Source organism: Podarcis tiliguerta (assembly GCF_965153285.1).
Source record: "Podarcis tiliguerta genome assembly, chromosome: 6".
In the NCBI taxonomy this organism is placed as follows: domain Eukaryota; kingdom Metazoa; phylum Chordata; class Lepidosauria; order Squamata; family Lacertidae; genus Podarcis; species Podarcis tiliguerta.
In genome coordinates, this window is record NC_139539.1 from 28,424,589 (window position 1) to 28,452,351 (window position 27,763).

At 42.1% G+C, this 27,763-nt stretch overlaps 1 protein-coding gene across 3 annotated transcripts in view; it reads right to left on the reverse strand.

Moving 5' to 3' along the window:
• The window catches only part of RALY (RALY heterogeneous nuclear ribonucleoprotein), a 200,844-nt gene that overhangs the window by 154,498 nt on the left and 18,583 nt on the right, over positions 1 to 27,763 (reverse strand). The window contains exon 2 of one of the 3 annotated variants that reach the window (XM_083444089.1): positions 10,290 to 10,433. The exons of the other annotated variants lie outside the window; for them this stretch is intronic. The gene's annotated coding sequence lies outside the window, so the exon portion shown is untranslated. The remainder of the gene's footprint in view (positions 1 to 10,289; positions 10,434 to 27,763) is intronic. 3 annotated transcript variants of the gene reach the window in all.

Here is a 27,763-nt window from a genome sequence, read left to right on the forward strand (position 1 = left end):
AAAATTAACATGAGCCTTGAAAAGCACATAGAGGTGGAGACTTAGAAGATGTCTGATGAAAGTCCTCAGTGTACTGTCCAGTGTATTTTGGATAGATGAAAACCCTGTTGGACAAGGAGCTGCAGAACAAGGGCTACTGTTTATATTACTGTTTCCTTTGATGGAAAAAGTGGCATGAGAAGTGGTGTTAAGTATTCTACTGAAAGTTGTTCACTTCATTCATAGCAGCACTCCCCTACTTTGCACTCTCAAAAATTGATCAATTTGTAAAGAATACAGTGGTACCTTGGTTTACGAACTTAATCCATTCCGGAAGTCCGTTCTTAAACCAAAGTGCTCTTAAACCAAGGCATGCTTTCCCATGACAGCGGGGGACTCAATTTACAAATGGAACATGCTCAACAGGAAGCGAAACATGTTCTTATTCCAAGGCAAAGTTCACAAACCAAAACACCTACTTCTGGGTTTGCAGCGTTCTTAATCCAAGTTGTTCACAAACTAAGCTGTTCTTAAACCAAGGTACCACTGTATATAGTTTAGGAATGAGATCCATGCAATGGTAACCCACCTCAAACATTTGACTGTGACAATGATTCACTTTGAAAACAAACTCCTTCCACTTTCTATACCATGTCAGCAATGACCACAGGTAATGTTTTCCATACTAAAAAAACACCCTTGCCATCATTTGTGAAAATGATCTTAAGTTTCACCTGTCACAAGCAAAGCCCAACACTATAGGACACAGGATCTTCCAATACTGACTGATAATCTAGTCTGATTTATATATAATATCGACCTGTAATAACCCTGCCAGAGGACAGAACATCCAAGCTGAGGAGAAAGGCCACTAAAAGCTTTACTGTAATTTTGGGAATGCGTTTTCATGACAGGTACAGTGTCAACTGCCTGCTAATCCAAAAGCTTTGTGTAACAAAGTGCGAAACATCAGATTTCCCCCAGTATTTGATTGCCTACAATCATAGCACAACAGAGTAAACATTAACAGCCACATCACCCTGGAGGAGCAGTTTGTACAGCGTTATATTTTTATGTCTTCTGCTCCTTTGTGAATCTGTGTCAGATTCAAATCTTGCATAATGGAGTTCAGGTTCTAATTCACATAAAGTCTATGAATCACTCTTTACCCATGTATGTAATCCAAACCTGTGACGTTCAGGTCTGCGACCATCTGGAGAAGCACTTTAATTTTATTAAACTTATACCCCCCCCCACACACACAGAGGAGGGGGAGAAGGATCACACATATGATCCTTGTTCCTGACCACACATTCACTTAATGTGCATAGATCCAACACAACATACAACTGTATGCATGGCATTTCGGATCTCAATTGCACAAAAAGGACCCTATGTCTGTATGAAAGGGTCCCTATTTGCATACATTAAGTTAAACACATGGAGGTTGAGAACAGAGCTGTTTCGTCCAATCGTGCTTCCCTTCAGGTATATAATGTAACCTTTGACAACTGCTTAAGTGTAAGTGAGGCAATGCATATGTACACCCATTATGATTTCTGTGAGTGTGCAGCTTGAAAAAAAGTGCTGTAGCCTCTACAGCTGCTCACTTGCATGCATAAGTGACTATGGGCATCTGTTTGCATCCAGGTTGTATGGCAAGAGGTTTTTACAATGCTGTTTTCTTACTTATAGTATTTGTTTGAATAAGTCATGCTACCTAAAAGAAAGACATGGGCATAGTAAGAATTTCAATCTTGGCATTATTCATGCAACTCTTGCATCATCTGCCTGAGCAGCATCCCAGGAATGCAGGCAGAACACTATGACCTTAGGTCATAGGTCACTATGACCTGCATTGGTACAGCTATCATCAACACCCATTCTTTTTTTTTTTTTTTTGAGGAAATAATAGCATTTTACTAGTAATAATTAAATAACTAAAATATAAAGATGTTTTCTTGAGGAATAAAAAAGAATCAGAGAAAAATCAAAAGGCATCACCGACATTCACCAGGGATTATTCATATTCAGAGTCTTCTTCCACCAACTCAACTAGTGGAGCATGTCTGTTGGCCTGTGATCCTTCCTGGCAATGAACCTTCTTAATTATTCCTGCCTTTGGAGCCTGTATGGTATGCTCCATTTTCATAGCTATCATAACCATCAGCGGGTCTCCGACTTGGACTTTATCACCAGCTTTCACAAACACCTTTTCTATTATCCCCGTCATGGGGGCCACAGCCCCACCCTGATCTCCAACTGAACCCACTCTGGATAAATACTTTGGCACAGGAAGACAAATCTGCTCACTACCTTCCGGTGAGAAGAAGTGAATGGCGTCGCCCAAAATCACCACCTTGGATTTATGAACAACTCCGTTTACTGAACATCTTATGCAATCCAAATCACCATCACTCGAAAGATCTCCAGAAACATGGAAAGATTTATTCATATGATCCATCACGATTGTAGGTTATGGTCATATTCACTTTATTTTCACCATCTAAAACCATTCTAAACATCAATGTTCTTGCTGCAGTTTAGTGTTAGGGTGTATCCTCACTAGGGATGGGCAAATCTGCCAGTATGGGTTTCTCTCCGTTTCTTATTTTTCTGATCTTAAATTCAGCTCTTCACATTTTAATATCAGTTTGCATTTTATTTTAAGTCCTCATGAAAATTTATCTGCATTTTAGTATCATTTCTCCCAGACACCAAAATACACATTTTTGCAAAGCCATATCTATAATACAATGTGTTTTGTATGTTATTTCCCCCCAAAATATGCATTTTTTGTGTGCACATTTTACAGTGATGGATTTTTCTCCTGCGTTGCAAAATTTGGAAGAGTGTGAATTTTGAAGGATGGCTGTGTTTTGGTTTGCATCTTATTTTAGAAACTGTGAACTAGGGCTCATCCCCACTTACCTTTACTGCACATTTCTTAGGCACAGGTCTGGGCTTTTCAGGTCTGTGTACAACAGATTTTTCCTCTGCCCTGATGCTTTCCCCATGAAAACCTGCTCTTTGCTGCTGAATCAGAGGAAACAACAATCCACGGAAAACACAAAAAGCCGTTTGCTCCGATTGAGCGATAAAGATCAGGTTTTCCTGGGAAAACAGTGAAAAGTGTTCGGACATGGACTGGGAAAACATGGACCTTAGCCTAGGAAGTGTGAGGCAAAAAGTAAGTATGATTAAGCCCTAGGCAGGTTTGCTTTTAAGTGTAGACTCAGTCAATCCCCTAATCACCATTAAGACTTAAACTGAATTAATAGACATTCTCTGTTCCTCAGTCATTCTTGGAACTGTAAAGCTTTCAGCAACATACCAATCTACAGTTTCCAAGATTCTTTAGGTGATGCTATGACCGTTAAAAGTGACACAAACCAACATAAATCAGTAGTATAAACAGAACTTTCCAAAATCAATCCTTTTGTGCTTTGCCCCACCCTTAAGTTCACAGTATTTCAGAGTTCCATATTTAGACTCTGTCAGAAGCAGAACTCTGAAGAGAAGAAAAGCAAAAAACTACTCTCTGTATGTCATAAGACTAAGTTTTATAAGAGTTCAGCTAGGGAGAGCGTGGGGTGGGGGGAGTCATTCAATTTCCACAGGAGCAACTTTAAAGTAAACAGCAATGCCAAAAAAATCCCCCACACCTATTAATAGAAAATGTCACTCAGACATGGTAGCGTATCAATTCCCATCCCTGTTTGCAGAATCTGGTTCATGGAGTTTGTGTCTTGCTATAACAGTTTCCTTCTGGTAGGACTGAGACTAGAGTGCTTATAAAAATGGGTACTGTATCACCACTGATAGAAGGAATCAATAGACCATTTCTCGGTTAGGAAAGGACTGACAAGCTATCTGGCAGTCGGATGCCGCAGCTGGTATTAGCTTGCCTTCGACTGCCTGGTGATGCTTAAGTTGGCTGTTTCCTGATTTTGCTTTATTGATGTCAGACAAACCTCCAAAAATTGACCCAAAGAAGTTTTACATGATGCACTTTAATCTTTAGCGTAGATCACTGAGCAGAACGTGGTGTGAAAGAAAAGAGCCTTGGCTTGGATGAAAATAGAATGGCATGTGGCTTTGAGAACAAATTCTGAACTTCAAGCAGAACTAAAATCAAACACTATTCACCGTTTTCCCATTCATAATCTTCAGAGAGAAAATACTGATCAAGCTCCCCAAGCGACTGGCAATGGGAGAAGGAGAAGTAAAAGTATGATGGAGCTCAGCTGTGCAAATTGGAATGACCTTTTGGCCAAGAAGGCCAGGCTCTTCTCAAGCACACTGTGGAATATTCACACACTGAAGCCTTGCTTTTATTATTTTTTAAAAGAGAGACTATATTGAGACTAGAATTTCCATAAGAGGGAAGTCAGAATACCTGCAAATTTTGATGCACTTGAGATCTGCAGCAATAAAAACGGTTTCCTCTTATTCCTTTAAGACAATGTTTCTCAAACTTTTTAGTCTAATGGTCTGGTGTGCATGGTGGCATTGGAGGGGAATGCCCAGTTAGATGCCTCCCTGGACATACACTCTAGTGTGTGACTTTCCTCTCTGTAGTGTACAGTCATCCTCAGGTGTGTAGCACACTGCTCTGTGATGCTCTCTTGCCTAATTCTTAGACTATTAATTCACCCAATCTGGGTGTTGCACACAAATGTGTGTAACAAAATGCCAACAGCCACTTCTATTAGGCTGGAGGAGCTTTGGGAGTAGACAGCCTGAAGGTGAGGAATGGCAGGAGATAGGAAACATCAGAAGCTGCCTGATTCCAGGCCAGATACTACTTGTCCAACTACTCCAGAATTGTCTACGTAAGAGCAAAAGCTCTGCTGGATCACACCAAAGGTCCAGCTTCCTGTTTTCACAAGAGCACACTCCCAACTTGCCATTCCCAGCAACAGCAATTCAAAGGCATACTGCCTCATCGCTGGAGGCAGAACATAGCCATTGTGACTAACGATTGATAGCCTCACCCACCAAGAAGTTGTCTAATCCTTTTTTAAAGCCATCCAAGTTGGTGACTATCACTACAACTCGCAAATTCAATAGTTTAATTATGGGCTGTGTGAAAAAGTACTTTTCTTTTTCTTTCTTTCTTTCTTTTTTTGCTTTCCTTAATCTTTAAACACTCAGTACTATCAAAATGAGAGAAAAACGAATTCTCTAAAACTTTCTCTACACCATTGCATAATCAGCCATTATTCACCTTTTCTCTAAATTATAAAGCTCTAAACTATAAAGCCCTTTTTTCATACGGGAGTCAGTCCAACCTCTTTGGTTGCCCTTTTCTGAACCTCTTCCAACTTAGACTGGCAGAGGCTCTCCAGGGTCTCAGGCAAACGTTTACCTAATTTCACATGTTGAACCTGAACCTCTTCCTCCTTGTTGACCCCAAGCAGAGGCACACTATGACACACATGAGTTCTACCTATTTTTTTTGTATGGAATGAGAATGAACTGTATGTACTCCTCCTATCCATAACATGACTATACTTCCTTGGCCATCATCTCAGCCTCCACTGCACTTTGGTTCATAAAGTGAGGGAATTTAGTATTGATTTGTGATGCATGGATTGGGTTTTATTTCTGGTACCCCATGACTGCAGATAGTTTCTTGGAGTCTCAGCTCTTGCTATCAGTGCTGCAGCAAAGCATCTATGAGCAGAGGAAATCAAGTCCACAGCTAACAATGGCAATTAGAGTCAAGCTTTTACATCTGTACATATCCAGTTCTCCCATGAGCAGCAAACAGAATAATCTTATTAACCTTCATCCGGCCTTTCTGAAACAACTAATTCTGTCTCTTCTCTAGCCGAGAGTAATATCATTTGTTTATGCAATGGGAGCCCCTAGTAATACATTCTTTGGATGGAAATGAATATGTTAATTTCATGTTAAACCCCCCCCCCCCCGCCCGCCAAAGGGAGTAATAACACTGGTCAGCATAAAGCATGCTTGACACTGTGTGAATGGAAGAAAGAGAGGGAAATGCTTTAAAGTAAATGAGCTGATAACCTCCATTTCCTTTTCTTCTCCAAGTGGTGTGGCAAACCCATGGATCTATGGCCATTTCCACCAGCAAAAGAGAAGGAGAAAGGGGGAAGATGAGCTCCACTTTGAGCTCTTGCTTCCACTGTTCCTGCAGTGTATGTGTCTGTGTCTGTGTGTGTGTCATCTTTCAAATGCATAAAGACACATAACTTTTCCTTAAGTAAAATTATTTTCAACTGCGTACTTTCTGAAGAACTACACAACCAAGCACCAGGAGCTAGTTGGTTCTGCTGATCACAGGCCACTATAAACCCTAGAAAGCCACTGGCAGCCAGTGCAGACAATACTGAGCTAGGTGGACCAGTATAATGTATAAGCCAATTTTCTCTGTCCCTGTGATTAGAGCAACAGGATCTTACCAATGAAAATTACTGGTCGAGTTCTTAAGCTCTTCGTTCTGCTTCTAGATCTTGAAGGATACAATGCAGCGGGAGTTGAGTGCTTTGAGTTTTGTTTTGTAAAAAGAGTAGCTAGGAGTCAGATGCTGCCATGTGGATTCCTGCAACAGCTGTCTTGGCATCACGGTTGAGAAATGAACCGTCGGGAAAGGAGGAAAAAGATTCCTTGAGTTACTCATGAGTAACTCTGGGTCTTACAGAACCACAAGAACATACAGAGCTCAGTGCAAATGTGCCAGATATTTTACCTTCCTTAATTATATTTGCTCACAATTCCGTGCTTAGGTCACTCCTCAGCTGGGTAGAGAGTTTGGGGATGCCCTTTTGCAAAAGGTCAGTTTACTTGTAAGGTGGGAGAAAACTGGATATCTTTTTCTAATACAGTCGTACCTTGGTTTTCGAGTTTAATCTGTTACGGGAGTGCGTTCGACTCCCAGAACAGTTCAAAAACCAAGGCGCGCTTCTGATTGGCTGCAGGAGCATGCTGCAGCCAATCAGAAGCCGTGGAAGCTGTGCTGGATGTTCAGCTTCTGAAAATTGTTCGAAAACAGGAACAATCACTTCCGGGTTTAAATCATTTGGTAGCCGAAACATTTGAGTTCAAAGACATTTGGCTTCCGAGGTTCCACTGTATCTGTTTATTTAGAAATATACAAGCATAGGGGAGCATACAATGCCCGTCTTAAAGAACTCCACTTCCTCCAAAAGCAACAACTTGCCCTTGATGGCTTTAAAAAAAACCTTACTTATCTAAACAAAAACTATTTATTTCCATTCCTGACCCAAGCAAGCAAGCAAAGGAAAGTAAGAAGACCCTGCTGGCTGAAACCAAATTTCCATCTATTCCAGCACCCTGTTCTCACCGTGGTCAACCAAATGCCTCTGGGAAGCTCACAAGCAGGACCTGAGCATCAAAGCACACTCCCCAAATGTGATTCCCTGTAACTGGTATTCAGAGGCATGCTGCCTCTGACCTTGGAGGTAGCTTTTCTTCCATGAAAAATGCTCTAAAGCATTAGCTATTAAGCCATACACAACAGAAGATTTCCTCACTTAGTATCACCCAAATCAGAGGTTCTATCTTTGTACCCAAGTTGCAATGCCAAAACTGTCTTCCTGTTGTCCACAAGGTAATTTTATGAGCAGCTGGCCCCAAATGCAAATGGTTCTTCCACTTCTCACTAACACATAGTTTCAAAGAATGGTTTCATCAGCCATTGGCTTGATCCGGCAGGCTCTTCTTGAGTTCTTAAAACGTGAGAGCATCACTTATACAACTGCTGCTCATTTTATCATGCTGGGAAACTCTCCATTGTTACATTAGGTGGTGGAACTATTAATCCTCTTTCCTTCACCACATGCAGCCCTGAGTACTAAAGCATTATATTCTCATTGATTCTTCACCCGCTATTAAAATACTGCTTTGCAGCTTGATTAGACTGGGTGCTGAGCTCCATCCTGGAATAATAAGACACGAGATGTTCTGGACTAATCCTGTCTTTTCTGGAACTCCAAGGCCTTTGGACAAGACACTCAGCAGCACTGTGCTGGATTAAACTCATTATGACCTTCCAACAGAGCGGTAGCACTTCATTGTAAATTGCCATCAAATTTGGACCAGACGGTCTTTGGAAGGCAATGGTCTGATGCTAACTAAGATGGTCAAGAGATTGTGGAACCTTTCATGTGCCCTTCACACACCATTTAGGCTATTAAAAGGATGTTGCTGCACCATTGCTGAGAGACTGTGTCCCAGATCCTTGGAAATGAATGATTAGCTGGTGCAGAAGGAGAACATTGGCCTGGATTAAAAGCCAGTCAAGCGTTTGGAAACAAAATAGTTTTAACAAGAATGACTGCTCTTCAGAGTGGCATGAACTCTTCTCAGGTCAGAGCTATAATCAGTATTAATTTATTGAATTATTTACAAATATAAAAGCACAGGGGAACATACAATGCCAGTCTTAAAGCAACACCACTTCCTTCAAAGGCAACAGTTTTAAAACACAGCAAGCAGCTGCCAAATATGTCACTCAAGGTCCTATATAGAATTTGACAGCAAAGTCACAGCTCTATTCTCCACAACAAGAAGGAACACGTCCCTGCTGGGGCTTGAACCAAAAGCCCTCCAATCCAAAAACAGCTGTTCAGACTACTTAAGTCCTGAATACCTAATGCAAAATGGTTCCCAATGCATTATATATATGGCACATGTGGTGCAGAGCTGGAGGGCTCTTGGTCCCTTGGTAAAGACATACTAGCTACAGACATAGAGAAAACAGACGTCTGCTGAGGCATGCTTCTATTTTAGGACCACGGTTTGCATGAAATAGGTTCTCCATCTTTAGAATAAAATTATATTTCACAGGGCTCTGTTTATTAAAATAAAGCCAGAGTGAAACATATCGATTTTTTAAATAAAAGATAGCCTTGGAATTCCATTGCCAAGGTATATGAAAAAATTGTGATTGATGCTTCATAGTATACACTTGAAATTTGCAAGGATGTGCAGGCATGTGGCTTTTAACTGAATGCTCTCAGTGTTGTAACTGACCCCACCTGGTCCAGGAGCACAGTTGCAAATGAGCATGTTATTCTACAGAACAAGGCATAAAAGAGCAGGCTAGCAAAACAGCTGGCAGGGGGCAACAATTTCAGAGTGTGAAGATAAAAGCTTCCCTGCCAACATGGAACGGGGATTCTTTTGCTGTTGCTTGAGATGTTAGAGGAGAAAATCACTGATGTTCTACAGTCAGTGGATGGTGGGTTTCTATACGCAAGATGTAGTGATTTGCAGGCTCCCAAGCCTACCTGGGGTTTGGCTTTACCATCAGCCTGATGAAGATTGAGGTCAGGACTTTGCCAGCAATCCACACATCAGCATTGGTGACCACACACTTGAGGTGGTAGACGATTTTGCCTACCTTGGTTCTACCAAAACCAGCAACCTTTCCATTAATATTGAGCTGAACAAGCACATTGAAAAGGTAAGCTATGGCAATGGCTTGCCTCTTCAAGAGGCCATGGGAGAAGGTGATGTCTACAACCAAGACAGGATGCAAGTCTACCAGGCTTGTGTGTTGAGCACACAGCTTCATGGTGGTGAAATGTGAGCAACTTACACCTGCCAGAAGCAATGCCTCAGTGCCTTCCATATGCACTATGTCAGGAAGGATTGGGGCATCATATGGCAGGACAAAGTCTCAAGCAAAGATGTGCTCTCCCAAGCCCACATTCCCAGCATGTTCACACTCCTGTCTCAGCCACATCTCTGCTGGCTTGGTCAGGTCCACAGAATGGAAGACGGCAGGATCCCCAAGGAATGGCTCTACAGGGAGCAGGCTTCAGGCACCAGGTCCAGGGGCAGACCACTTCTGCATTACAATGATGTCTGCAAATGATATTGTAATCATCTCTGCATTACAATAATGTCTGCAAATGATGGCTGGCAACATTAACTGTGCCACGTGGGAGTCTGCAGCACCTGGAGACAATCAGTCAGGTTGTGTATCCACAGCAGTGACCAAAGGAAGAATGACCACTGGGAGGAGCACAGAAAGAGGAAACATCATAGTACACCTGCACCAGCAAAATCAAATGACTTCATTTGCCCCAACTGCAACAAAACATGTCTCCCCCATACTGGTCTCTCCAGCCACAGCAGGCACTGTAACTCTCCAACCATTTGACTTCACCCTCAAAGATGCACTCTTCCATAGTCTCCCAAGACAGATGGATGCCAACCAAGCAATAAGTGATTTGCAGGCAAACATTTGGGCTTAGTATTTAAACATGCTTACTAGGGATATGAATCCCTAAGAACTTAAATGGGCTTACTTGTGAATTGACATAGGCAGCTTCCAGACTGTCCTTAGATTGCAGTTGGGATTAAATTACATACCAGCAAATTCAGGTTGCACAATTAAAATGATGAAGGGATGCACTGGAAAGGGTGAGATTGCTTGATGCAATTGCATTTAACTGCAAAAACAAGTAAGAATGAATGGTCCATAAGCAGGGATGATTTATAACCTCCCTGCAAACTCTGTGCAAACAAATCACAGGAACAAAGGAAGCAGCCTTATACCGACTCAGACCATTGGTCCCCTGAGCTCAGTATTGCCTACATTCACTGGCAGCAGCTCTCCAAGGTTTGAGACAGGAATTTCTCCCAGCCCTACCTGGAGAAGCTGGAATTGAACTTTGGACCTTCTGCATGCAAAGCAGATGTTCTACTGCTGAGCTACAGCATTTCCCCTTAAGATGAATGCCTAATAAATGGGTCAGCTGGACGACCATGCCTAGGACTGGACTGTGAGTAGGATTGTTGGAGAATTCTGATGAAAAGGGAAACAGGAATGGAAACGGTTGAAGTATTTTTTAGATGTCCCATCTTTGCAATGGAAGTCAATCCACTGATTACAACTGGTATTTGCAGGTGCTGTTGCAGTCAGTCTGCAAACAATACATAATTGATTAGGCCACCACTTGCATTGTGTTTCCTTTCAATTGAAATGAACAGCATGGAATAATATCAACCTCATCTATGCAATTTAATAAGTTACATAATTTTGCCACAGTGGGCAGTGAGCTGAATAATGTAGTTTGGGGTAGAAGATGAACTGCAGCAGAATGGAAAGAGTGCTGCATGTGACAAATACATGGTGGAAAAGAAAGTGCCTTCTTATGTCCTCAGCTGTTAGTTTTATGTTTTAAATCAACATGAGCTTTCAGGGTAAAGAAAAGCAAGGAAAAGTCAAAACCTCATTTGTTTGAATTAGAAATTAGTCTAGGAGGTCTGAGATGCTCTGCTCTGCATTCTGTTTGAAAGGTTTTGCATCCATATGCAATTATCTAGGAAGATGTGCTTTTTGTTTGAACTTACCGTTCCTCTTCCTAGCTAACTTTTCTCCCTGCCCGCTTCTTTAGAAATAAAAACCTGTGTACGGTTTCCTGTAGTTCAATTTCATGCAGGCCTTCAAAGGCTGCATAAATATACATCTAAATACTAAGTGAGCAACACTAATTATGTAAACAAGAAACATGAAAAGACAAGATGAAAGCTGGGCTTGGGACACAGGTGCTTACTAAGTAGACCAAGACAAGTGCTAGGGACTAAGAGCCTGGGCTTCTGTTGTCTTCAGTAAATGTTGCAGCATCACTTGAGAAAGTGGCTTTTTACCCTTCCAAAACAATTCCATCTTGCGGAATTGGGGAAACCGCAAAGGCAATATCTATATCTATATATACCTCCCCTCTTTTTCTCTTACACACATGAACAGACACACTGAAGCCTTTCCAATGCCAGCATAAATGTAAACTGTGTTGGTTTTGATACACCAAGCCCCACAATGGGGTGGATTCAGAGTGCATAATGAGGCTGACAGACACTGTTTTCTGATGGCAGCAAACCCCTCCCCCAAAAGGATCCCTAGTCAAGTCATTGGGATGACTTCAAAATAGCGCTAAGTCACTGGTTCCAAGGATTTCTCCTTGGGCAATGGCATATTCTCCCCCTGTGTGTGTCCTCCCCCAAATCTGTTCTGGGGTTTCCCCAACCACAGAGCAGATTTGGGAAGGGCACGAGGGTAGGAGAGGAGGGGAAGCCCTGGTGCACTAGAACCAATCATTATGTTTGCAGAACTATTTAGCTGAATATGGCCCATAATATGAGTGTCATAGTCAATTAATTTATTTGTATATCATATTTCCCACATGTACATTGTGCTTGAAGTGGTTCACAAGACAGGCAATTTAAATATAATAACCCTATTTATAATACATCACAGTATAACATTTTCCATTCAAAAATGACAGTGTTTTCTGTGAAGAGGAACAAAATGAGGAACAGCTTAGGGGAGGCAGGAAAAGGTTTAGTTATGAGCAGGGATGGGGAAATTTGTTTCTCATTTTTCCAGTTCAGTTCTCTACATTTCCACATCAGTTTGTGATTATTTTTCAGAAAGTCCTCATGAAAATTTATCAGTATCTTTGTACCAATTTCTCATATACTTTTGTATTAAATTTTGCGCAATGCAAACATTTTTTTGCAAGCTAACCCCTCTCATAGAATACATCTTTATGCACACTTTAGCCTATCCATTTTTCTTCACCTTACTTGGTTGCAGAGCTACATTGTAATATTCAGAGAAGTCCGAATTTCAAAGGATGACTTATGAATTGTTTCAGGAAGTGTGAATTAGGTACAGAGGGATGCGGGTGGCACTGTGGTCTAAACCACTGAGCCTCTTGGGCTTGCTGATCAGAAGGTTTGAATCCCCACGACGGGGTGAGCTCCCGTTACCCGGACCCTGCTCCTGCACCTAGCAGTTCGAAAACACGTCAAAGTGCAAGTAGATCAATAGGTACCGCTCCGGCGGGAAGGTAAGCAGTTCTGGTTCGCCAGAAGCGGCTTAGTCATGCTAGTCACATGACCTGGAAGCTGTACACTGGCTCCCTTGGCCAGTAAAGTGAGATGAGCGCCACAACCCCAGAGTCGTCCGCGACTGGACCTAACGGTCAGGGGTCCCTTTACCTTTACCTTTTTACCTTTGAGTACAAACTGAACCAAATTCCTCCTCCCTCCCTAGCTGAGGGAGGGGAGAGGAAACTCTTTAGGGAAAGGAGAAATTCAAGGGAGAGTCAAGAAAGAGGAATGGGAGAAAAGTTTATAGCAGTTTGCAGGGAGGCTACTCCAACATTGCCCCTGCTGCAAGTGCCAGGTTTTTGAGGAGCACCTGGGCATGGTGCTTCTAGTGGTTCCTCCTCCAAGAGTGCATCCATAAGAACATAAGAGGAGCCTGATGGATCAGGCCAATAACCCATCTAGCCCAGCATGTTCTCATAACGGCCAATCAAATGCCTGTGTAAACCAGCAAGCTGAAATTGAGCACAAGAGCACTCTCACTTCTTGTGGCTTCCAGGAACAGGTATTCGGACGCATTACTGCTGCTGACCATCTCTCCCTGATCTACCCATTCACTGGCCTCTCCTGGAAAGAAAAGCCAAGGGTTGTTCTTTTCCCTTGGTCCTCTCACTACTTGCTTATTCAGGAAGGGCAGCTGAATAGATAGCGGCGGGAGAAGCAGCAAGAAAAAGGAACATCAAGGCTACATATTGGCAGCAGGCCCCTTTATCTGGAAATGAGCCTCAGCAGATGCCCAACAATGGAGACTTCTGATGCCAGCTCCCTCACTACCCACCATCCCTGTCGGAACCGTGGGATGAAAAGCCAGATGGCTTGGCCCCAGCCAGAGCGTCTCCCTTCTCAGCTTTGCCGCTGTGGAGATCTATCAGTCATCCTCCTCCAATGTGTGTCTGCGACTTGTGCAGCTGTGCACAAGCACACATTACTCAGCAGAGTAAACACACAACAGATCAGGCTCGAGGCATGGATACTATACTAAACTACGCATTTATTATACATAAATCAGGACAAAGAAAAAACATGGCCTCTCTCCTTGTTGTTCTTCTCGGAGAGAGAGAAAACAAAAGCAATACAGAGAGGATGTTCCACTCACGGGACTCCAGCAGTCTGTGCTGGAATGTAAATGTGACATGTAACAATCCCACATATCTGCAGCTCGGGAGGAGTGTAATTCCTACTGTAACTTCTTACATGTGTCCTCACTTTATTCCACTCTTGTAAGAAACCCATTCTTACACACACACTTCCTCAAAGCATAACTTGAGGCTTCCTCAAAGCATAACTAGCAGTCAGCCTCCTAGAATCAAGCCCTTTCAGGTCTGCTCAGTTTCCTGTGTATATAGACACATGCAAAGTTCTATCAGGTGACTTCATGCCTGGTGAATGTAAGGCAACAAGGCTCAGAAGATCCTAAGCAGCTCTAACAGTTGAACCCAAGGGGTTTGTTTGTTTTTAATGAGCTGTTTCTATTAAGCTGCAAAGAACAGGATACTTCCCGCCTGCAAAAGAACTGATTTTCTCAGAAGTTCTATTCACAGTGCATGTGTGATGGGGTTCTAATTCCAGTGAAGGTATAATGCATATTCCAGTGCATATAATGTCTTCTTTCCCTACATTACTGTAACCTAGTTCATTAATTATAACCCAGTTCCTTATTCCAGCAAAGTGATAGCAAGGGCAGCACAAGACTCAGTGGTGCTGATCTCTTTCTTCTTTGCAGCAAACCGATGAAGGCAGTTTAGGCAGTTTTGTTGGCAGCGCTAACAGAGATTAGATGGGTGAAAGACATTTTAAAATTATGTGCATATGAGAGGATGTTACATAACAAAGTAAGTTCAGACTCTTGTTGCGTTGTTCTAGTTAGGGATTAACTTTTCTGAAAATCTCTATGTCAAAGTCTCCATATCAAGAAGCAAGCATTATTTTTTTACTGCCTCTACTAAAAATAAGAGAAATCTTTACATATTGTATGCATTTTTATAGTATGCATATTATGTGTTTATGCACCCCAGGTTTCCTAAAGTAACCAGCAAGTGAACAGATGGCTACAAGAATGCATGTAACTGTGTGAAAAACTGTGAAAATACTCAATTTTAATGAAAGTATCCTGTAGAAACATGGGGCTTGATTTTTTAAATACATAGTATATGTACAACATATACTATGTTGGTTGGACGAGATGGTTGGACAGTGTTCTGGAAGCTACCAGCATGAGTTTGACCAAACTGCGGGAGGCAGTGGAAGACAGGAGTGCCTGGCGTGCTCTGGTCCATGGGGTCACGAAGAGTCGGACACAACTAAATGACTAAACAACAATATGTACAACATATGTGAATTTTGCATATAATTAGTTGGCCTTTTAATTTTTTATTTTTAAAAAACAATCAAAAAAGCAACAATGCAGGCAGTCGATGCAAGAGGCAGTTCTATGCGGACAAAATTCAAACAGGTCAGAACCCACAAAATCAAGATATAAATCAATTTAAAACAGATCCCTCCTGCACCTGTCAGTCATTCCAACAGACCCTTAGTAACCAAGTATTCGTCTGCAGAAAGGAATAGGAAGATGCTCACACAGCTGGCTGCTTCAGTCGTAGTGGTCTCCACATGAGTGCCTCAGACTGCCCAGGGCCATTGCCGCCCTCACAGCTAGATGCTGCTGATTCAAATGAATAGTGCCTCTCCGTGTGCACATTCTGGCTGTGAGCTTAGCAGTAGCCCTGTGCATTCCTAATGCACTCATGTGTGGGCTGCTGGTGGCAAGTATGAAGAACTGACTCCAGGCAGCAAAACTCTCAATGCACCTAGATTTTGTACTCCAGCACCTTTCTTATGTAGAAAGAGGAATCATGCCATGCAGCTCAGATTGTTTCTTCATGAAGAAGTAGTGATAGGGCAAAGGGGATTTCAGTGGGTCTACACTGAACATGACTTAGCTGGATATCACTCACTGCATGTATATACTAAACCTCTGCACCACTTTATAACCAGAAAAGATTCCAAATCAATTTACAATACCGTAAATTCAAAACAACAACAACAAATCCAAAAAGAAAACACACAAGCAGAAAACTAAATCAGAAAAACAGCGACATAAAGCTTCCACTGCTCATCAAAAAGCTGCTGCTTTTGAAACAACAAGCCAAACATAAATGAAAACATTTGCTTTTACCGTACCAGAATAAATAGAGAAAGTGCAGTCCATGGAAGGGTGTTCCCCAAACTCCAGAGCTGCTTGTGTGAAGGTCCTACTTTCCCCTTCCACAGAGGCCAAGTTGGCCTCTGAATAAGATGGAGCTTGAAGCAGAGGCTGATTGTAAAATTATGGGGAGGTAGTTTTGGAGTAGAATAGGTGTATGGATCCTTTGGCACTCCAGGTGTTGCCAAACCGCAGTTCCCATCATTCCTGGCCATTGGCCATGCCTGCTGGGGCTGATGGGAGTTGTAGTTCAGCAACATCGGGCAGGCCAAAGGTTCCTCAATCCCTTGGAGTGCTCAGAAGGAGAGAAACTGGGGAAATTAGCATGGAGCATCTGACACCAAGAGAGAATGCACTAGTGAGATAATGGGCTGTGGGACTGCTTGTAGCGTGAGTGCTTTCAGAAAGGACTGGAGGCACAGCACCAGAATAAAATTCCATTATGGGTTTTGTATTGTGGCTTTTGCAATCACCACATTCAAACTGAAAATGAATTGCTTTTTCCAGTTTCAGAAAGTTCATTGTTAAGATTTCACTTGCATTTTATCATCCTCACTACTATTTGGCAGTGCTTCTGAAGTCCTATTAAGTTTGCTCTCTACCGAATATTGAAGCAGCAAGTTGACAACCTGAAAGGACCATCTGTTTGGCTAAACACTGATGCACATGGCTACTTCAATTCAGTAAGTGTATTCAAAGTGGCCAATTCACTTCAGCAGTGATCTCCAAAGAAAGGTCCCATTGAAGTTGGCGGAAAGCCATTCAACTGGCTAATAAAACACTCGAGTAGGCCGATAGGCACAAATAAGTCCACTTTCCTTTCTCATTGTTGAACGTTACTCAGTGAAGTAAGGACTGCACAAGTAGGACCTAAATGCACCTTTGAGAAACTAATTTGGTTGTGAAGTTTAACAAATGATGATGTCACTGAACCTCTATTGCCCATTTCTGAATGGGTTCTTTTTATATTAGGACATGAAAGAAGGTGGAACGAAAGAAGATATGGAGTTTCTAATCTTCAACCAGTGCAGAAAAAAGATAAAAAGGATTCAAATGCAAAAGTTGTTAGACCTGCAGAGAAAAAGCAGGTCCTTTGTATAGCCACCTATTAAGAGATAATGGGAAGAATGAACACATTCTGGCCCTGCATGCTGGTTTCAGTGAACTACCATTATCACACTGTTCATGCTGTTTAATTAGGAACAGGGGAGTGTGGCAAACTCAGAAAGCTGGCTTTTTCAATGTCTCCTAATTGTCTTTGCTGAATTGGGGTCACCACATTTTTTTGTGTTGTTGTTTTTATTACACGTTGTGCTTTGTTTTAAACATTGTGATCCAACAAAGCAGACTTTGATGATACTTAGTGGTGCTTCTTGACTTCCCTTACTTGTCCCAGTTGTATTAGTGGCCCTCAAAACACCCATTTCTCTTTTGAGTCTCATTATCTTCCAATGTATTAATTTGAAAATAAAGTTTTTAAAAATGTTTTTAAACTAACTTCTTTCTATGATCTTTGTACGTGGATTTAAAAAACTTTTTGTAATTCAGACAGTAGGTGAAATATTGCATTTGATGGATTTTATTTTATTTTTTGCTAAGGGGTGAGAATTCTTCCCCCTCCCTCTTTTTTGGGGGGACATTTTAAAATGAATAAAAGTTTTTTTTTTTTTTAAAAAAGAACCTAGTGTGTTCCATGGGGCTATTTCCCTCCTTTTCTTTCTCTGCCACTTGTATCTTATTATGGCTTACTGAATCTGGTGCCAAAATGCCTTTGGAGGCTTCAGTGGCATATTTCTGTAGGCCAGTAAACAGCCAACAGTCTTGCCCTGAGTAGAGAAACAAGCTTTACACTACTGGCATCATGGGATGCTGAACTCTGTTGTCATGGCAGGAATCTGCTGGGTTTTATTTCACTGTCCATTAGCTGAAGTATTGCCAGGGGACGGCATTTGTAACTGCTGAATGCATTTCAGTCATGGAGATGCTCAGATGAAACTGCCTGCAAGGACATGTCCAGCCAGGTTGTGGTTTGCATGCTTCTGACTAACAAATAACAAAAAAGCGGCCGAATTCTCAGATCTCTTCTGCCTTCCAAGTCTCCCAAATCAAAGGCAAGAGAGGGAAATTACTGAACCAAGGCTTCCTGTTTTATCAGCAAGACAGAGAGACTGACCTCTGGACTTTAAGGGAGCCATGGAGTCTAGGTTGCAGAGCCACAGACCTCCAAGTGTCCCTATTTTCCATGACAGTCCTGGATTTACAGAAGCCATCGGGGTTCCTGATTTGATTCTGGAATGTCTTGCTTTTTCTTAGGACGTGCCTATTTTCATTGGAGAAATGTTGGAGGGTATGGACCATATTTTCATTGGAGAAATGTTGGAGTAGGGGTATGGAGTTATGCCAAGGAAATAAGTAACTATACAATCTTTAGAAGACATCTGAAGGCAGCCCCGTATAGGGAAGTTTTTTAAATGTTCCACCAGGCAATACAACACTCTTGTGCTGTTGTTGCTGTGGTAGGAATACTGTTTCTTTGCTTAATCTGAATAGAGGGCAGAACATAACTGGTGATTATCAACAGACATCCCCATGTACTTTTCATACTAACGGAATTCTGGAAGGCTCAGCATATCTCCCTCTTCCTCCCAATGATGGAAAAAGAAGCTGCTATTAAGTAGCTCTGCGCTCTGCTCCCGCCTTGCTCCAGGAGATCTTGGTGGCAGGCCCATATTGATCAATTTCTAATTAAGCACTAAAATGCCTGGCGCTTCAACCGTAAGGTCAGCAGAAGACCTCTTGCAGAGTGAATCCTTCCTGGCCCCTTGCCAGCCTTTCAAGTGCATCCGTGGACAGTGCTAAAGATTTATACACTTCATCGCCTGTCATTTTCTACCCGGGAAGAAGCAAGCCTCTAAATTGAATTATCACAAAGAAATCAATTGCTGATCAAACCTCTGTGAAATTATAATTGCTTTAATGATCTGTGGGCTGGAAATGAATGGATGGAGCCATGCAGATAGTGTACTGTTCACAGAGCTCATATCAGGATCATTCTTTGTTTGTGGAGAGAATTAGAACTTCCTAATTATGCATTAATTTAGCCTCCTCTTAGTGTTCCATTTTTGGACATTTCATGCCCCCATTTTCTTACTTTGACTAATGTGGCTGCAGCGTAGGATTCTGAATTCTGAGAAGCTCTCTGTGGTTATCAAAGAAAACAGTCACAGCAGACTTGATTTCATTTAAGCCTAAGTAGCTGCCATTTTGATGAAAATATTCAGGAAATAAAACGGGAAAAGATACATGAGCCTTTATGACTCATGCAAAATGCTATCAACAGCCTCCTTTAGCCTCTAGCCTTAAACCACTTAGGTATAATTAGAATTGACATTTTGACAAGTTTATAGAAAAACACAACAACAACAACAACCACCGCATGCACACCCTGCAACATCTTGGAGTATTTTTAAAAAATGATCACTGGCAACAACAGAACCAAAATATGCAAGGAATATATGCAGCTGTGACAACCTATTTCTTCACCCTGAAAAATGGCTGATAATTAAAAAGGAAACCCAAACAAAAGCAACCAGCCTTACTCATCTCTGCTGAAAGGCTCAGGATTCCCTGCATTATGTATTAGGTTGTGGACGCAACTGACATAGTTAGGACGAAAGCTGAACAAACAGCCAAACTCATAGGAATGTGGATGGAGTTAATTCCTCCGTCCTGCATGCCAAGGATCCTGTTCATCAGGGAACAGGCCGCAGCTCTGCTTTAAAAAATCCTCTTTGCTATGGAAGGAATCCAAGATGCCACGGGGGATAAGAGCTGCATTGATTTATACCACTGCCAGCAGCAGGCATGTTCTCTGCTGTGCCGAGGGTGTTGGCAGGAACATTCCCTGAGTAAAAATGAATGAAGCAGAAGAAATCCCACAAGTCAAGATACACTGGAGGCAGAAATGAGCTGTTGGTGGGACCGGGTTGCAAATGCAGGCCTCCAGTCCATGATCTGCAGGACATCATACTTGTCCCAAGCTTTCTTGACGATTATTCTGCATAAGGCAACACAATCTATTAATCATCCAGTCCCTATCCCTGTCACACACTCTTAAAACTACTTGGTTTCATTGCTGTTTCCTTGGGCCCTAGGTCAGCCTTCCACTCCAGAAAGACACACAGGAGCATAGGCACCTGCCTTGCACTGAGTCAGACCATGGGCACATCTAGCCCTTTATTGTCTACACTGACTTGCAGCAGCTGCCTAGGGTTTCAGGGATGGGCATTTCCCAGCCTCACCATGCTAGGGATCAAACCTGGGGTCTTCTGCATTCAAAGTAGATGCTCTACGGCTAGTACTTGCAATAAACTCATAAATTCATATCATCCAAATTAACTGAATTATCTTTTTTAAAATATCATTTAAAATGACACAAGAACAATTCCTACAATTTCTGGTTGAAATGAACATGAATTTACTGGAACTTGGGGCAATTTTTAATTCAGTTCTGTTTGAATTTTAATTCAATATTTTATATATAGGGGGTTTCATCACACCAGGCATAGGCAAACTCGGCCCTCCAGATGTTTTGGGACTACAACTCCCATCATCCCTGATCACTGGTCCTGTTAGCTAGGGATGATGGGAGTTGTAGTCCCAAAACATCTGGAGGGCCGAGTTTGCCTATGCCTGCATCATACTTAACTCTGGGTTTGATTGCGACCAATGCATTTGCCATTCTTACCTATCTGAAAAGTGATGCTGCTGTTTAAATTTAAAGATAATTAATTGTTGATAATTGTTGGGTTCAATGAAGCAAGGTCACTGTATTCTCATTTCTGAGAAATTTACTGATAAATTAAGATTATCTCAGGGTGCAGCTAAATTTGTGGATTTTGTCTCCGTTTGGTGGCCATCTGTTACTTATATGATAGGCCAATCATAGGGATGGCAAGTCCTAATGAAATATGACTTTATTCCTAACATTTGTTTTGTATTTTTTCTGTATCAGGTCATTTTTGTTGCAACATCTAAGTCACTATATAGTCTCTTGAGAATGTATTTTGTTTTATGAGGTTAACAGCTGTGAACTTTGGTTTTGTTTGCTGGTTTTGTACTTTGTTCTCTTCTTTTTCACTTATTTTACTTCGTATTTCTCACAGGGATTTTTTTAATGTCATAAGAAAGTACTGAAAAGGACAATCCTTGCCTTGTGTTGTGTTGCCTAACTGCTTTATTGCAGTAGTGCTACTGATTCCTTTAACCAGGGTGTTTTCTGCATTGAGCCTGAGACAGGATGAGCTAGAAAATACAACTGTTGAAACCCGAAAATCAATACATACTCTAACTCTTTTATTCTGAAGTTTTGCAGCCCACTCATTTCCCATACAGTGGTACCTTGGGTTAAGAACTTAATTTGTTCCAGAGGTTTGTTCTTAACTTGAAACTGTTCTTAACCTGAGGTACCACTTTAGGTAATGGGGCCTCCTGCTGCCGCGCGATTTCTGTTCTCATCCTGAAGCAAAGTTCTTAACCCGAGGTACTATTTCTGGGTTAGCAGAGTCTGTAACCTGATGCTTCTATAACATGAAGTGTCTGTAACCCGAGGTACCACTGTGTATCTATAGGATGTTCAGTGCCAGCGCCAGTTGTTTGTTTGTTTGGGGGTTGTTATCCTTGGGTAAGAAGTCCTGAGCCAGCCTATAATGGGCCAGGAGTCAGCTTCACCTGCTGAACAGCAGCCTGAAGGGAAAGAAGGGTGAGTGACTCCATTTGCAGCTGATCAAGGACACTGAGAAGAAGGCACTGTTGATAGCCAGCTGCCACTGATGATAACCAGCTGGCTTCAGCCTAAACAGAGCTCTCAGAAGCAGTCAGATGTTGGAAACAACACCTGTGGCTCCCGGTCCTAACCTGCTGTTTCCTACTCAGACCCTTGGCTTCATGATCATCGGACTCCCTGATCACTGGATTGGCTGACTACATAGATTGTTGTTTTCCCGACCCACAGAACAGACTTAGCTTTGTATGAAAAGTCTGCCAAGAATATCTCAGAGATTCGTATCTTCTGCTTGTTTGGCCTCATGCTCCACCGAGCTCTGCATGCTGTTGCTCAGCAATGGGACTATGACACAGGCCCCCCTCCCCGAATCTCCTCGCTAAGTAGACCTGACTTTGCTGTAGTAATTGCTACCCCTTCACTTCCCCTCTCTCTGGGCCCAGCCCAGAAGCAGAGGGTTAGTAGAGAGGCATCTGCCGCTGCTTTTCCTTGCTCCTGTCATTGATTATTGAGCTGCTCTCTCTGAGTAAGCACAACTACTAAAAAAAAAAAAAAAAAAAAAAAAGGAGGAGGAGGAGCAGAATTGGGGCCTGCAGGAATTGACAGTGGGATCCCGTTGAGGTATGGACCTTGGCATATGCCTAATAATGTTGCTGCCTGGTCCTTTTCGTGTACACACAAGATGACAGTGGGAAATGGCAGCTCTAGGAGGAATGCTAAAAATGAAACCCAAAACAGAAGGCTTTACAACATCGCTATGCAGTCTCACTCCCCACTTTCTACCAGAAGCTTTGATTTAGGAGATACAAGTTTGATTCACAGTACTGCAAAAAGCTTGCTGTGTGACCCTGGGACTATCATTTCATCTTGCTCTGTGCAAGCTTCCCATTCTATCTAATAGTGATGCGTACTATTATCTGTCATGGCTGTCGATCAAGGGTGTTGCTGTGCAATTGGAAACAAGCAGGGTATCCATGTGAAAGCCCATTATTATCAGTGAGACGTTTTCCATTGGCTTTAGGGTGTTTGGATAAGACCTTGGAGTGACAGATTAGCCTGGTTTGTGAGCATCCAAGACAATAAAGAGAATGAATTAAGCAATAAAGTAAAGGAAATGCAATGTAAGGGCAGAGGACTGTCATTGACTGTGTATATGCACCAAGAATCATGGCCTGGCTTAAGTCTTTGGCAGTCACTTCAAAGTCGTCATTTCATGTTACTCCATGGATAACTGTTCTGTATTATGGACCATCTCTGTGATGGTGAGCAATTCAAGAATCTCTGGTGCCAAGTATAATGTCCTGATCTGTGTCCCCTAGTCATTGTAATCAGAAGCAGTACTGAAGTGTGCCGACAGAGCTACTAAGAATCAGAAGCTGAAGAACATCATTAAGGAAATGAGCAGGGCTTGGTGTACTTAAAACTGAAATTTCCCTGACTGTAATGTGAGCAGAGGCTGCCATACAATGAAGTAAGGTGGAGAGGTTTCTGAAGAAGGGCATTTATTGCTAGAGAATTAGTCAGGTTTACTTGTGTTGATCAATGCAGACATTTATTTCAGTTCCACATCAGAATGTCAAGTAGAAACCACAGTATTCTTTTTTTTTAATCTTAAAAAAAAAAGTGTTTTATGCACTCTGTTTAGTAGCACCATATTTAGCTTTTCCATTTCTTTTGCAACTCAAATGATTTTTGGTGAAACATTATGTGATGATTCTGAAATCCTTGGTTACCTCTCAGTATCACACTGAACAAACGCATTACAAATTTGCAGCCATATCACACATTTAATTGTGGCAATTTTCATTGTGTGGAGATTTGATACTGACTGAAGTTGATTCTTCTTGAGAATGCTAGAAAATGCATTCCCTCAGAATCACATAGAACTGATGGGATTTTATGGTAGATTATTCTCTTTATGACCCAGCAGGAAGGGAGAACTGTGGATATCATAGAATCATAGAATCATAGAGTTGGAAGAGACCACAAGGGCCATCGAGTCCAACCCCCTGCCAAGCAGGAAACACCATCAGAGCACTCCTGACATATGGTTGTCAAGCCTCTGCTTAAAGACCTCCAAAGAAGGAGACTCCACCACACTCCTTGGCAGCAAATTCCACTGTCGAACAGCTCTTACTGTCAGGAAGTTCTTCCTAATGTTTAGGTGGAATCTTCTTTCTTGTAGTTTGTATCCATTGCTCCGTGTCCGCTTCTCTGGAGCAGCAGAAAACAACCTTTCTCCCTCCTCTATGTGACATCCTTTTATATATTTGAACATGGCTATCATATCACCCCTTAACCTCCTCTTCTCCAGGCTAAACATGCCCAGCTCCCTTAGCCGATCCTCATAAGGATATCAGTGGATAATTGTGGCAAAATCATGAGATCACTTTCAGAGAACAAGGAATCAAAGACCTAATGTAACTGTTTACAGTAGGTTTCTGCACACACACACACAAACACACACACATCCAATTTGAGGTCTGATCTGGGACTTTAGCTCTGCCCTGACCCAGATCTGGACTCCAAATCAATTTGGGGTGCAAGACCAAAGGGGCCACCGTACCTCCTTCCCCCTTCCCAACAGCAGAGCAGCCAGCAGGGTTGAACCCCTTGAGAGTGCAATCCTGATGCCTGCTGCTTTGCCCGTGGGTTTTCTATAAGGAATAAGCTGGCAAAGCAGACTCCTGCATTTAGCAGGTCAGAGCCATCCACTCACCAGTTGATAAGCAGAGAGTGCAGTCCTGCTGGGAACGCACTAGAGTCAGCAGGACTGAACCCACCACTTACTAGCTGGTAAGTGGAGAGTTCAATCCTGCCCAGTCTGGCTCCATGCATGTGTTCCTCTGCTGGGAATATGTGCACACAACCAAAGTGCAGTGCAGTGCAAGGCTGTTTGGAAGCCCTTTTGCAAACACCCAAGTGGCTGTAGGCATCTCTTTAATAACCATGCAACAGGAAAGTATTAGGAGGAGGTGTCAGCCAAGAAGAAAATCTGGCTTCTGACCAGCTTCACTTTCAACTTATTTCATTGGGTGCTGACTTGACTTATGTTGAACTGGAGATTCTAGCCAAGCATTCTGGGCCCCCTGCGTTCAGCAAAGCTGTGGTAGGATAACACTTGCTCTGCAGGCATTAGTGAGCACATAAAGCGAGGTGTATATGCTTAACATTTACTGCCTGAAAACATCACAAAGCACTGAGAACTAAGCAGGAGACCTTGAAGAATAGAAAAGAAAAACACGACGGAAAAGGGAAAGGTTTGTGCTGGCAGCAAGAAACAGAAGCATTTAATATTTTTGCATGGTAAAGCTAATGCAATCCGACATTGCTTTAAACCACAGCTACCCAGCTCCAATGAGTCTTTCATCAATAAAGCTCATTGTCACCACCTGAAGCGCATGGCAATACTAATGCATTTCACCTGTGTGCACTTCCCCCTTAGGGCGCCTTCCTTTACAACGCTCCTTATGGAGATAGCATGATAATTTGGTGGGTTTTTGCTTTCTTTTGTCGCACAGTGCAAAGGCTGTCAACATGAGTCTTCATAAGGAAACTAACACACGTCTGACCTATATAGGAGAGCACGGATGTGAGTGGCCCTTCACAGCAACACATATATTTATGCACTAATATATTAAGCTTTATCATATCTGCTCCCTCTATTGTTCCTGGAAAGTGAATAATCATTTTTGGGGGGGAAGGAAATGGCAGCATTTATAAACATTTATTATTCCAATTCCAGTACAAAACTCTGTTCAGTTGTGTTATCACCTGATAGAGCTGTTGTTTCCTCCCTATCAATATTGTACTATAGCTAAATAGGGAAGTACGGTTGCCCTGGGTTCAAGCCCTGGCTTCTTCAGGTAGAGTTAAGGAAAACCCTATGATTTGTGTGCAACGAATATTACTACCAAACCTGTACTGACACTATATCAGTATCCCCCCCCCCCGCCCCGCCAAAACACCCCCTTTGAGCCAAACTCCTTTAGCTGGTCTCCAGTTAACTCACTAAGGCAAAGAAAATCACTTTGCAACCCTATACAAATGGACCATTGGGAGGACAGCATTATTAGCATCATTACCAAAGACATACTTCGTTAGTTGACTATTTTTACTCTGCCACACAAGCATTTATGTCAAAACAATATAGAACCCCTCCAAGTATCCAAACATCCCAGCTTGAAAGTGGTGCATTTCCAACAGTGTGGGTTGAGTTGAGGTTAATTTGCAATCTGCCTTTGAAGATGGTTTAGAAATGTGCAGATAACTCAAAACACAACTGTTTGGCTGATGATTGGGCACTGGAGTTGCATCTCACCAGTGCTGAAACTAGTACTGTAATAATAATAATAATAATAATAATAATAATAATAATAATAATAATGTTATTTATACCTGCCCATCTGACTGTGTTGCCCCAGCCACTCTGGGCAGCTTCCAACGTAATAAAAGCACAGCAAACATCAAACATTAAAAACTTTCCAATACAGGGCTGCCTTCAGATGTCTTTAGAAGGTTGTGTTATTGTTTATCTCTTTGACCTCTGGTGGGAGGGCATTTCATAGGGCAGGCGCCACTACTGAGAAGGCCCTGCGCCTAGTTCCCTGTAACCTCATTTCTCACAATTTCTCACTGCTGGAAGACCCTCAGAGCTGGACCTGTGTCCGGGCCAAAATCCCACCCCATATTTTTTTAATCAACCATTCTGCATCAACAAACCTACCTAGAGGTTTAGAAAGTTTAGGGAATTTTAATCTGTTTTAGTATTGTAACTTTTGTATGTTTTACAGTATGGTTGTGGAATTTTCTTGATTTTATTATCTTTTTGTAAACCACTTTGAGTTTTGTTTTTAAACAATCAAGCAGTGTATATAGATTTTATAAAATAAACAAGTAAGTAAAATGAATGAGAAAAGAAATTTCATTTGGAAATTATTGAAGCAGAGAGAAAACTTTGGTGAAATCCACACTGGGTGGGGTCCTTCCTTACTTCTGAGATGGCTATGTGTGTCCATTCTTTCATTCTACAAATCATCTTACCAATGGTGTGCACTCTGCAGCCTTCCCAGGTGCCCATGCTTCAGTCAAAGCTGAGAGGAGTGGTGTTTTGTGGGGAGTGGTTACAATACACCTGGGGGATGGAGCATAGCATTCATTCATTGGGTTCTGCATACTGAACTGTGAATCATGAGACTTAGTTTAACTGATTTGCTTTGCTGTCTTTTTTCATGGTCTCTCTCTCTTTTTTTGTCAGACCACTTTGCAGGAATTTGGGGGCAGCTAGTGGCAGGAAGGGAGGAAACATTCCTTTCCTGTGCTCAGGAAGCCTTGAAGGGTCTTTCCGGAGACAGGTTTGAAGCAAGCCAGCAGGAGTGAAAGAGCACTGTAATTTAGACTTAATGATGAAAACAGCCCTATCTGTGAGTACACAGAGCCTGTTCACTCAGGGAAAGAAAAAGGTAATTTCAGGTACATTTTACAACATTTGCTGACAGAACAAAGAAGAAGGTTTATAAGTTATTATCAACGTTTCAAAGTGATGTGGCAAGACACAGAAAATAAACAAGCAACTGGGACCAAGAAGAATGAGTAAAGGACGACCAAAGGGAAAAAAAGAAAGCATTTCCCTCTTCTCAGCAAATACTAGAGTAACTGGCTAAGTTTGGAGAGGCCTACAGCCTCTGTATACAATGCACACATGCAGCACTTCATCTGGAATCATTTTATGGTGAGCCATCAGGAATGGCCATGTTGTAGGAATAACACCTGATAAATGGGGAACTATAGTATAGAACCTTTGGTCACATAAAGCACTTGTCATTGCAGGCACCATCCTATAATAGTCAGAAGTCTTAAGATACCAGACTGACTTGAGCCCTGTCCAAATGCATGCCTTATTC